This window comes from Mustela putorius, unplaced genomic scaffold (genome assembly GCF_011764305.1).
Source record: "Mustela putorius furo isolate JIRA1106 unplaced genomic scaffold, ASM1176430v1.1 tig00000281_pilon_pilon_pilon, whole genome shotgun sequence".
In the NCBI taxonomy this organism is placed as follows: Eukaryota; Metazoa; Chordata; class Mammalia; order Carnivora; family Mustelidae; genus Mustela; species Mustela putorius.
The window spans coordinates 32,782,227-32,795,089 of record NW_025421343.1 but is presented as its reverse complement, the minus strand read 5'-3'; the positions used below and the strand labels follow the sequence as shown (position 1 = coordinate 32,795,089).

General features: G+C 51.4%; 1 protein-coding gene across 2 annotated transcripts in view; it reads left to right on the top strand.

Moving 5' to 3' along the window:
- Nucleotides 1–12,863, top strand: part of KLHL29 (kelch like family member 29) — a 297,199-nt gene that overhangs the window by 73,904 nt on the left and 210,432 nt on the right. For both annotated transcript variants that reach the window (XM_045079323.1, XM_045079322.1), the window contains exon 2: nt 10,057–10,164. The gene's annotated coding sequence lies outside the window, so the exon portion shown is untranslated. The remainder of the gene's footprint in view (nt 1–10,056; nt 10,165–12,863) is intronic.

The window sequence follows — 12,863 nt, the reverse complement described above, 5'->3', positions numbered from 1 at the left end:
GTGTGACGGGGTGGGTGCCAACTCTGCCAGCTTCGAGCTGACCTGAGCGTCTGTCGGAGAGGCGATGGTGCCCCAGCCACATGCTCACTTTGGCGTGAGGATCAGCCGGGTGGGGGATGGGGTCGCTAGCCGAGGCCAAGAGTACACACTCGGGGGTTTGGGGAGTACAGAAACCCTCCCTCCCAAAGACTAAGTGCAGTGCGAACGGATGGATTATTTGCTCCATTTTTGTCTGCTGGGGTAACGGCAAGCAAGTGCATTGTGTTCCAAAGGAAGAATGTTCTCTAGACGTGGTAATCTTCGCCATGCCAACTTGTGACAGAGTGAACCACATCAACTTCTAAATTTTCTCAATGGAGTGTGATGTGTGTAATGTGTAATAAAATATAAATAAGCCTTTAAGAAGCATCTATGTGTTTCTTTTTATCAACCTTTAGATGCGTTCAAGCCAACTACAATTTTATATGAATTCTAGATGATATGTAGTATTTTTATTTGCTACTTCATTGCTAAATGTTTCATATAAAACTGAAGAGGGGAAAAAATACACAGTCCCACATATAAAAGAAGAAGCAGATGGCTAAATGTGACCGTGGGAGAGAAGCAGTGAATGGAGTGCTCCGAATGGAGGACTCCCTGCTCTGGGGTGCAGCCCGGATGCAGTCGAGGGAAGTTCATGTCTGTGGTTACCTGTGCTCCTGGCCATTTGCTCCCATTGTGTCTTAAATAGGCCATTAGTGTATGCAGAAGAATCTACAGGTATCTTTGTTATGGCTTTTTTTTTAATCTTTTAAATGTACATATAAATGAGTATGTATTATTTATAGATGTCTTTGGATTTAGAAACATCGAGCTTGAAAAGTAATGCAGCAAGGAATATTTGATTTACTGCTAGCTGGAAAGGAGAGAGGAAGCCGGGGACATTCCACAGGAAGGAAGACTGGGTTCGATAAGTTGTAACCTTTCTAGGGGACTTTCCTGGAATCTTCGGGCCCAGTTCAACGTCAGAGAGACTAGGGGGAGAAAGAGGTCCACGGGGGAGTTTGGAAGCCAGCACCGCTGTCCTCCCTCTCCTGCTGATTAGCTGTGTGACCTTGAGCTAGTCACTCACTGGCGCTTGCCTTTGGTTTTTTGCCTGTACCTGGACATCCAGCCTTGCCAGGCCGCAGCTCAGAGACTCTGGGCACTTGTATCCACTGCTCTGGGCTCTGGCCTGGCTCCTCGGTCGCTGGTTTACATCGCAGCAGTAGGGTGATGTTGGTGAGGCATGCCTCCATGTTGTTTATTATTATTATTATTTATTATTATTATTATTATTTTCGGATGGAACGTGAAGCCATGATACGATCAAGCCACTTGCCTATACACGTTGGTAGAGATCAGGAAAACAGAATTAGCTCCTAATTCTATTTTCAGTTCCTAGGCTGTTTCTATATTGGCCAAGAAAAGCAGAGAACTTAGAGAAATTCCTGGTAATGACTGCTTTCTGCCTGGGTACGGAGAAACATGCCTGTCTGTGGTTTATTTTTAAATGGATAACTCATCATATCTGGGTAAAAAGTACTGTAATCTCCAAAGGCTTTTCTTTCACAATTTTTTTTTTCTCTGAGAGTATAGAAACAGCCTCAAATCTACTCAAATAAAACAGCTTTTCACTGGGTGAAGAAGCGATGGTTTTCAGATGCTGGCCCTGTCGGCTTGGGTTCGGAACCCAGGTGGAGCGAGCGAACGCGAGCCTTAGCGGCGTCTTCTCTCAGGCCTGGAGTCTGGTATACCAGTTGCTGGGTGGAGGTTGGGGGGAAAGGCTGAAGCTGCCCTCTCAGAGGACATTCAGGACATTCAGGGGCGCAGGGGGGCGGGAGTGGCAGCCGACCAGCGTCAGCTAGACCCTGGTGTCCTGTACCACGGTCAGCCCACTGCTTCCACCACCTCTCAGGGAATGTGCATTTGTCCCTGCGTGCTGGCTTCTGTAGGGAGGAGCTGAGAGAGAAAGCACCACCTCGTGTGACCCCAGCCCTCCCCGCGGCACCGCGTGTATCTTAGGGGCACCCCTTGTGAGCTTCAGTTAGCAGGCGTGGCTCTGTAACGGTTATAGCCACCCATCATCGGTGCCACGGGCTGTGCTGAGTGTCCTTCCTACACGCTCTCGACCACACACACAGGCCAGGCCAGCCCCTGAACCTCCGCGACGGGGACGGGGATATAAGTCCGAAAGGCGACTCTGGCTAGGCCACGCAGGCCGGGGGGATTCCGAGTTGGGTGAAGGGCATATCGGATCTCTCTGTGTCTCCCTGAGCAGACCAGAAACACACTGAGTCTGAAAGCCCAACACGTTTTATGCCGTGGACTCACTTTTGCCCATCATTTCTCTCTAAAGCTGTGGGCAGGAGGTGTCCAGGGGACAGGATGCTGTGGGACCCCTGGGCACTAGCAGCCACCAGGTCCAGTGAACAGGTGTGGTGGCTGCATCTCCTGTCCCCACAACTGTCCCCTGCCCCCTGACGTGCACAGCTGTGGGCCATATAGAGGACTCAGGTGTTTTCTGTTGTGGTTGGCTACTTGAGGTCTTAGGGTGCAGGTCAGAGTCTCTCCCTCACCTGAAGAACTAAAACCAACAGCCTTAGGGCCAGTCACCAGGAGGGAGACAGGTCTCCCAAAAACGGAGATCAGGGAAGGTGGAAAGAAAGGGGGAAGCTCCGTTCTCTCGGGCTCTGCCTGTGGGGTCCAGACCTGAGGTGGGCTCTTGCCTGAGTGTGACTTGCTCTGTGACTGATGCTAACACGGGGGCCACCCTGTGGAGCTGGGACAAACCTGCCTGGGGCCATAGACCAGCTGAGAAACCAACATATCTGGCCACGTCCAACTTCCTCTGTCCACAGCTGCCACCCGCCAACTGGACAACTGTTCTGTTTTACTCCGAGATTCTAGACAGGCCTTGTTGAAATGGTACAGCCTCACAGGCACGTCAGGGAGAACCAAGGGAAGCGACTTGCTCACCTCTGAGTCAGAGTTTGAAGTGGGCAGCATCACTGAGGCCAACATGGAGGGGGTGAGCCTCTGCGGATGCCCCACCCCACACGGAGAACTGGGGGTTGCTGGAAAAGAGGGTACTTCTGATCTCGCAGCAGCAGGCAGGAGAGGGGAACCCATTTGCACCGCGGTCCACTTGGAGGTATTGGCAGATGGCATCCCTTGTCAGTGAATTAGAGATGTCGGCGCCTGTCCTGCCTCTCGTGGGGTCTAATGAAGGGGAGAAGATGCACGAGCACTCCAGAGAGCCCACGGCACCAGGCAAATGGGAGGCGTCATCATGAAAAGCTTCAATTTATGGGTCTGAAGGAGAAGCAACATCTGGGAAGGAATTATTGCAATTTAAAGGGAAGATGCAGGCCTGTTCATAAGAGTGAAATCTGGAAGCAATGTCTGCTTTTTTTTTTTTTTCCCCCTAGCTGGTTTGTATTCCAGTCATGAAACCATGGTGTGAACTTCCAGATGTGTGAAGCAAAATTGTAGAAAATGAGTTGAGTCTGGTAGGCGTTTTCCTTCCTTCAACAGAGCCTTACTGAGCATCTACTACGTGCCAGGTGCTACACACTCCACCGACATCTTAAATGCGGCAAGTCAGGCTGGGGGGGGAGGGGGTCCCCTGGCATTGCCACCTCCCTCCTCAGTTTGTGGTGTCCAGAAAATGCAAGGGTCATGCCGGCTCCGTTTCCAGTGATAAGCACATGTGTCCTAACTGGGGTGGAGGGGGCTCTGCGGGCTGGCGCTGAGTCGTGGGGCCGAGTAAGACCAGTCCCATAATGCAGTTGCTGAGAGATCTGCTGTGTAACAAGACACTGAGGGGCCGGTGTGGGGGGGAAGGGGTTGATTTGAAAAAAAATTTTTTTTTTCCCCTGAACTTTTTCAGTCCTTTTGTCTGGCAGAGCCCCATCAAGACACAATTTAGGATCTAATAAGTCTGCGTGTGGGCACCCCATTTTCCTTCTCTGCTCATTCTCCTGGCCCAGACCAGCCAAGAAGGACCTGGAGTTGGGCCAACAAGAAACGTCTTCCGGTGACGTGCATACACTTGATACTCGCCAGCAGTTTTCCTTCAGAGTGTCTATACTCTGAAGAGAAGTTTTCAGTAGGAGACGGAATGAAGGCATGCGGGAGGAGATCCAGGGAGGAAGACAGGTGTGTGGTCCCAGAAGGAGAGCTGGGGATGTCCGTGGGGCGGGTAGCCCGGGCGGGGGAGGCTGGACAGCGCCTGGGCTCCCCGGGGCTCCTGCCATGGAGGGATTTGGGGCAGAAATGCCGTGACTATTCTTAGGTGGAGCAAAATCCCCGTGGTGACAACAGGGCCCCTCGGGGGGCTGTTGCTGTGAGGCCATGAGAGGTGGGGAGGCCCGGCCGCAGGAGGGAGATGATAGAGAACAGGACGTCATTAAGGACAGTGCTGGGGATGGGGAGCAAGAGAGAGAAGGCGGAACTGGGTTTATAAAGGCTGAGGAAGGGTCCGTGCTGGGCCCTGAGGAAGGGGTCCAGAAGCAGCAGGGCTGGAGAAAGGCAGTGAATTCATGCCAGGGGCCAGGGTGAGGGGTGAGGGTTGTAAATCGAGTCCAGGAGTGAACGGAGGAAGGAGGCACAAAAACTCGCAGATACTACAGTGCCTTACGCCCTCCACGTCTCCACCCTCCCCGACAAAATCTTACCCTTTCAGAGTTGAATGACACTTGTTAGAAAGAATTTAGATGGAACAGAATGGAATTTTTTTCTTGGTGGGGACGGTGAGAATAAAAAAAGTTGGAGAAACCCCGAGTTAATAGTCACGGAGAACCCGGTGTGCCGCCTTAGTGTTGAGAGAGGTTTCGTGGTAGGCGTGGGGGCCGATCTGTGGCTTCTTGGTTGTGGGAGGGGGCCCCTTGGGAAGCTGACCACCGCCGGGGCTGTGGAGAAGAGGGTGAGGGGGTCGGGGGGAGCAGCCAGTTGGGTTGTAGGGTTGGTTTGGGCTCACCAGTACCAGACCGGGATGAGGATATCCTCAGACACCTGTATTTTTATCCAGCCCGGGGGTGGGGAGTACAGAGTGAACACAGGACAGCTCCAATCTCACCATCCGTCAGCGTCCTGGGGACAAGGCCGTGGATGAATTTGGAACAAAGCAAGGGTTGGAAGGTGCAAACCTAGAGTTACGATTCCATTTCTCTCCCTTCTGTATTCGCCGGGTAGCACTGCGCCATTCTTCGTATCCCGTCTATAGAATAGGAATAATAACAGTGATCCACTCATAAACTTCTGAGCAAAATTAAATCAGAAAATGGGCACGAGCGAGGCTTTGTAAACTTCCAACATTATGAAAATTTCATTATTCCATCTGAGTCAGGAGTCACGGCCTCTGCAGATCCTCCCTTTGAAGAACACGAGCCTGCACAAAGGCTGGCCCGCCAGTGCCTCCCTAGCTTCGGAAATAAGTAATGGATCTCATCAGTGGCCGGTCCTGGCTCCTTAATGGAAAGAGGAAACCTCCGCCCTGGGTTGGGCGGGTTCTCGCAAAGCACTCCATCTCCGTGTGCCCGTTCTCTTCTTGAAGAGCGGGGCCTTCCGGACCCCTCAGCCCGTGAACTGTCGCCAACCTGATGGATAAACCTTTTGAGAGTGTTTATTTTGGGGTTGGCAGGATGCCTGCAGGCTTTGGTGAACCCCTGGTGGATGTTATTAATGGACGGGTTGTTTTTTCCCTCTTCTTAAGAGAATGTGAATGAGACTTCACCCTTGCTGGATACATTCAGAGCAGGTCTGCGAGCCCCCAGGGCCGGGGTGGGGCGGGGGTGCCACAGGGTCCTGAGCCTGGGCCGACGGGAAGGTGGGAGCTGGTTTTCTTCCACAGTTCGCAGCCTCTAGTGGCTTTGTTTTTTCCTTCCGAGGAAGGGAGAATCGTTGCTTCCAGGTTGGCTGAGGGCCGGCGAGCTGCCTGGGCGCGGGGCAGTCCTTGGGTAGCCTGGTCAAGACCTGGGCAGGGCCAGACTCTGATCCTGCATCAAATGGGAGACTCCCTAATTGGTTTATCCTCTCTTAAGGGCAGTTTCTCTCCAAAAATTGGGATCTTTTATAGGGAAATTAAAAAAAAAAAAAATCCTGGGGCCCTTATTTGTAATTCTCTTGGCTATCAGTTTGGTTCCTGGCAGGAGCCATCTTTATTTATAGACTTAGAGTGAGAATGGCCTCAAACATTTCTTTAGGTTTAATTTTTAAAGATCTCCCGTCGTTCGGAGTTATTTAACCCAAAGGCCCCATTGGAGGGAATTTCATATTGGCCCTTTTTATGCCCTGCCAGACCCAATTAGCATCTCTTAAGTGCCTTGACAAGGTGGGGGGGACGGTGTAAGACCCCTTCCACAGGCGTTGACTAACCACCCACTGTATATTTTAAGTGAAAGTAAAACATCTCTCATCTCTTGGCTATTTATTTATTTTTAAAGATTTTATTAATTTATTTGACAGAGAGAGAGAGAGGGGAAAGCATGCTCCCCGCCTAGCAGAGAGCCTGATGTGGGGCTCGATCCCAGGACCCCAAGATCACAACCTGAGCTGAAGGCAGAGGCTTGACCCTCTGAGCCCCCTAGGCACCCCATCCCTTGGCTTTTTAATTGCATTTTCCTTGGCCCTGGGAGCTGCCCTTTGATGATGAAGTGAGTGGAAGAGAAGGGGTCAGTTTGACCGCAGATGTCAAAGTCAAGGCCTCCCCTGGAGATGGAAATCCATACCTGTCTCCCTGTTGTTTCCTGAGTTTGTTTTTAGGGGTTTGTTTTTTTTTTTTTTAAGATTTTATTTATTTATTTGAGAGAAAGACAGAGAGAATGAACAAGTGAGAGAGAAAGAGAGAAAACACCAGCCAGGGGAGAGACAGAAAAGCAGACTCCCCACTGAGCAAGGGGCCCAATGCGGGACTCGATCCCAGGACCTGGGATCATGACCTAAGCCAAAGGGAGACACTTAACCAACTGAGCCACCCAGGCACACCTCCTGGTTCCATTCTTGATGGGCGCTATGGCCAGAGATTCAAATATTAAGATAATGTCTATTCTCCGGGTGCCCTGCGTTTGACTGCAAGGAGCAGAGGTTGGGTAGATAGAAGTGCAAGGGGAGATAAGTGAAATCACTGGGACATCAACTAATGCCAGACAAGAGCTGAGAGCAGCTCGAAACCCCTTGAGGGAGCAGTTTCTGGTGCGGGGGCAGGGGACAAAGATGTCAGCCAGGAGGTGCTCCTTGCCCGGGGTGGTGCAGCCGGTGGTGGAAATGCTGGGACAGGGATCCCGCTGCCGCTAATTTTGCATCTGTTTCTCTAGTTCCAAGAGTGAGAAGGAAGGTTCCTAGATATTAAATACCTTAGCCCGTGTCGCAAAACTAAGGGGCAGATTGGGATTCAGCCTGATCCCTGATTCCAAAGCCCTGCTCTCCGATGCCCCCGAGAACGTACCGTCTGGGGTCTTAATAGGAAATTGGCACATTGAAATGTGTGGTTGGAAGAGAGTCAGGCAGGGCTGCTCATAAGATGGGAGCTTGGGGTACAGAGACCACGCTATGGCCGTCCCCAGTGCACGGATGCAGTGCAGGGTGCGGCAGTTTCCAGCTAGAAGCTAAGGCACAGAGAGGATGCTCTGTGGGGCCCACCGCACCCCAGCCTCACCTGTGACCTTCAGTGGGGTCATGGCCAGCCTGTAAAGTCACTGCAAGGAGGGAGGCAAGTAGGGGAATAAAGACCCAACCCCATGCCAGTCCTCAGTCTCCTGGTGTCTATACCGCCTGCACCTAACCAGGAGTCTCCAGGGTCTCCGAGCTTCAGTGATGCCCTCCGTGCAAATCAGGGGACACACAGCATAGAAAACAGACCTGGGCAAGATACCCACACAACCTGTCATGTCTAACGTGTCAGCTCACGTCAGGATCTCTCCATAAGCACATTAGGGAAAAGCCCAAAAGAACTCAGCCTCATGTATAGTGTATTTTCGTTCAGGACTTTGATTCAGTTACCTCCTCTAGAAGTGGCCTCTGGGGACCACAGAGAAGGAAACACAAGGCCACTGTCCTCAGAGCAAGCTGGGCAGCCCTGGTGGCTCATCTCCTTCCACTGCCCCTCCCAGCCCCAGCCTGGCCTTTGCCCTGTTCATCTCGCACAGAGTGCTGAGCAATCTGGGTGGAAGGGACCGCAAGCAGATTCAGCTGACAGACCTGCGAGGTCTGTCTCCAGAGAATGAGAGCTCCTCCTAGAGCTGGGTCGCCAGCATCTTGGGTTCTCAGTGAGTAGCCTTTACCGTGGCCTGCAAGGCCCTACATGATCTAGATAGTCACCTCTCCAGCTGAATGTCCTTCTGGACTCTCCCTGTCCAGCCACCGGGGGCTCCTTGCTGGCCCAGGAACATGACAGGTATGCTTCCTCCCCCCACCCCAGGACATTTGCACTGGCTCTTCTCACTGCCAAATGTTCAACCCCAGATTCCCACATGGCCCAGTCCCTCATCCCCTTCATGTGAGCTCAGTCCCCTGACATTCATCTTCTGCTCTGTCTTCTCTAATGCATACACTGCCTACCTTTTAATACACTGTACAATTTGTACTTATTTCTCAAGCTTATTGTTTATTCTATGTTTCCCTCCACTAGAAGATGAGCTCCCTTAGGGCAGGAATTTTTTTTTTCTTTCTCTTTTGTTCACTTCTGTATCCCCAGTGCCTAGAACATTGCCTGACACACAGCAGACACTCAACAAATACTTATGGAATGAATGAATGAATGTATAAAATTCTCAAGGATCTAAAAACCATCTGACTGCTGTCTCCCAGACCTCTCTCTTCACCAACACATATCTGCCAAGGATCTTTCCCAGAAATACATCGATCGTTTATTATCACCAGTACCGTCGATACTTTGTGGCCGAAGCGATCAATATATCCGCATGCTTCACATCAGCTTGGTCGAGGAAATGTACTCACGACTTTGGCTCTGGGTCAGAATTAAATGGTGACCTTGGCTTCCTTTGCCTCCCCACAGAGGTTATTTCTTAATCGTAAAGGGAACGCTCTGTCCTTGGAAAAAATACTATTTTTGCCACCTTCAGCTTGAAAATGGCTATTTGATGTGGCTCGCTTTGTGTCTCCGTCAGTGGCAGCTGAGAAAGCTCGGGTGGAGAGAGGCTCCGAGAGAGACCCGTTGCGTTGTTGGAGAGAAGCTCATTGCAAGGTGGAATCAGTTTACAATAACTTATTTACCTGTCCAAATCCCTCATATCACATTAAAGCTTTCCTCTGCTATCCAGGACTCTGGAGTGCTAAGAGGAAACAGGAAAATCAATTGATAATGATATATTCCGTTTAGAAAAATATATCGATTCCTGGGTAATGACAGCCGTGTTTTTGCAGTGGAGGTTGCCATTCCTTGTCGTGAAGACAGCTTTCACATATATTAGATTTGAAAGAGGGAACTGGGAATAGCCTTGCCTCACCATAACAGATAGCTCTTTCTACTAGGTATTAAATCTATATTTAAAAAAAAAAAAAAAAAACTTATCCTCTCCAGGGAACCCATCCTTTGCTTCCTCAAGGTCTTCTTGCCCATTATCTGAAAGAAGCAGTGATTTGCTTTTGTAATTCTTGAGTTTGTGTCCTCTTCTCTTTTCAGCATTAGGTTAAAGGCCTAAATTTCGTGTTTCTCCCTGTCTTTGGAGTCTCTTGGCTTGAATCGGATGGAAGCCAATGCCTTTATTCTCCCTCACCCATGCTAGTGGCTGTGCTGTGGGAATTTGGGCTTTGTGTGTTTGGGGGACGGAGGAGGGACCTCTAGGCTCTGCCCTTTGGGGTTCTCTGCTGCCCACTTCACCCTTCCCTTGCCTGGGAGTGCCCGTGGCAGTGTTTGGACACACTCCATGTGAAAGGGTCCACACTCAGAGATTCAACACAGGGACAAGCACCTGCGTGGGTGGGGACTGTCTAAGACACTGGAATTCCGAAGAGATTTTTCTGCAGACGGTGATACCTTTTCCCACCCCAGCCCCACCCTTTTCCTTCTCGTTCTAGACTGTCTGGCCTCCCGGGGATGCTCACACTGTGCTAAGTGTTGGTTGCCATCGAGGTTTTTGCATCCTGGGGACGAATCCTGAGCTTGCCAGAGACGGACATCAAAAGGTAAGTCTCTGCTCAGCTCGCCTGCACATAAGGAAGGCATCCAACCTGGGCACTGCCAGCTATGTTCTCTAACACTGATTTTCCAGGGGCAGTGAGGAGGTAAACAGCGCGTGTCCTCTCTGCCTTCTGGTCATGGAGATTTTTATATAGATGTGGGATTAGAACCCAGCAAAGACACTGGACCTCAATCCCCCTGGAAACAATCTATGAGCATGGCGGGAACTCTTCCCGCTCCCCAGGAGGGGGGATTCGATCCCCAGGAGGGGGCATCCAGCAGCTAGGGGACCTTTAAGCTCCTCAAAACTGTAATACTTCCTTGGCAATTTAACTTTTCTTGTTATTAAAGTAGTACTTGATATCAGTAAAAGGCTGTTTGTTCGTTGTAAAAATACTTTAAAAATAGCACCTAAAATTACAGAAATTGCTTACAATCGTAATCCCAAGAAACATCTGTGTTGGTGTCCCTCTTCTGACTTTCTTTGTATGCACATATGTAAAGTGTACGTGCACACGCACACACGTGCACACACACACACATACGTGGGATCACGCTATACGTATGGCTCGGCGACACATTCTTTTGACTCTATGATATGTCACATGTACACTTCTTATGTCAGTAAACACAAATCTATAGCATTTTTGAACTCTGCATGTCATCTGCATATAATAATCTCCACAATTTACTTACCCAGTGCCCTAATGGTGGGCATTTAGCATATTTTTAAATTTCACTCCTATAAATAATAACACAACGAACATTTTTGCATATATATATCTTAGCATAGCGATTTGATTATTTCCTTGGATTAAATTTGTAGAGGTCTGGCCTCAAAGTTTGATTGAGGATTTCCAAACCCGGATTATAAAGACCAGGTAGCCAGGAGAGTTGTGGGGAAGGTGGCCTACTGTGCGGGCAGAAATCCGATGGAAAGAATCGGTGAGAATGCTTGAATACCCACCCAGCAGGCCAGGACTGTGCCCACAGAAGCAGGGAGGCCTGGAGAAGGATGCTCCGGGATTCTGCAGCTCTGGGATTCCGAATTGTGGGGAGCCATAATTGTCAGCAAGAAGCGGGAGGAGCTCCAGGCTGGGCCTGGACCAGGGAGAAACGTCCCCTGGGCACCCAGCCTGCTGCCACCGTGAGCAGCCCAATGGGGACAGCCAGCGGGGGCAGTTGGGCTTCTGGCTTTGGGAGCTTTGGGGCTGTTGGCAAGCATCTAACGACACCTCCGAGCAGCTGAGCCGCCGTCCTGGTTAGTTGTCCTAGGGCCTAGGTAATTTGCTTTGCTTCTGTGACTGTCCCGTGAGAGGAGAGGCGTTGGACAGCCAGACAGATCTGGTGATTGTGGCATCTCGGATCTGATGATGATGGCATTCCCAGCTCCTAGAGGGGGCACACCTGGAGAGGAGTGTCTGAGACCAAGGCATGCTGTTCCCAAAAGTCAGCTTTCCAAGGAGAAGCCTTCAAGTCTTAGACGCTGTGAGTGTGGCAGGGGTGAAGGGCATCTTGAGACCCAGGGGAAGGGGTTTGACAGCCTTTATCTTGGAACCTTCTGTTCCTTCCCACTGACACAGGGTGGCACATGGCTCTTGTTTATCCCAGGCTTCAAAAAGCATGTATTATAGGATAGGAAGGAACCTGGATAGGATACGTCATAGATCCAGCCCTGGATTGGTGTCCCCACGGCGAACTCACGTCAGTCTTCCCTACCACCTGGCCAGTTCCTGGAGGATGGGAATCACATCTGATTCATCCCTAGTTCCCCGGCCAGCCCCCCCACCCACCCCCCGCACAACACCTGCCAGGGCTCTCGGTAAACACATCCCCGCACACACAGCCACAACGGTTCCTGGGAACACCGGAGCACGTGGCCTGCTGCCCGGTCATGCTTTTCCCTTTTCCCTCACATGCAAGACTTCACTGATTCCCAAGAAGATAGGAGTCTCCACAACCTGGTCTGTCCCCTGGTGACCAGTGGAAAGAACTATCACTTTCCTATGGAAACTGGGCCGCATCACCAGGCTGTGTGCACCCTGCTGCAAAGGGGGCCCCGCCCTGCTGCAAAGCTGGGAAGGCTGCGCAGTGCTTGTCAGGGGCCCAGAGTGCAGTGCCAGGATGGGCTAGTGGGAGTGAAACCTGATCCCTGCACTGCAGTGTGGGAGCCTGGCTGGGCAGGTGCTCGGGGGATAGAGCTGAGGACCTGCTTTGTGCAGAACCCAAAGCTGAGCCAAGAATGATGTTAGCAGACACCTAGACTTTGGAGGTGGTGAAGGGCAACCACGGGTCCCCATCAGTGCTGATGAGCGCCCCTCTGCAGCCTCCCCCACCTCCATCCCCGCCCCAGCACTGCCCGCCCAGGCCCCTTATCCCCCTGCGTGCCGTGCCCTACATCCTGAGAGGACATTGCAGATGCCTCCAGAGCTGATGGGACTTGGAACCCTTCCATTAGAGGACGCCGCGTGCCGTGCCCTGGACTTCCGCACTCTGGCGGCTTCACCGGCGAAGCCATTCTGAAGGTGCCCTTGCCAGCCACACTCCTGCCCCCCACCCCCCGCACTCCCTCCCTCCCTCTCAACTCCCTCCCTCCTCCTCCTTCTCTCTCATCCATCACCTTTGGCTTCCATGGCTCCCACCCAAAGACAGACCCGTGGGCAGACATCTCAGCGCTGCCTTCCCCCAACACATCCACTCTGTC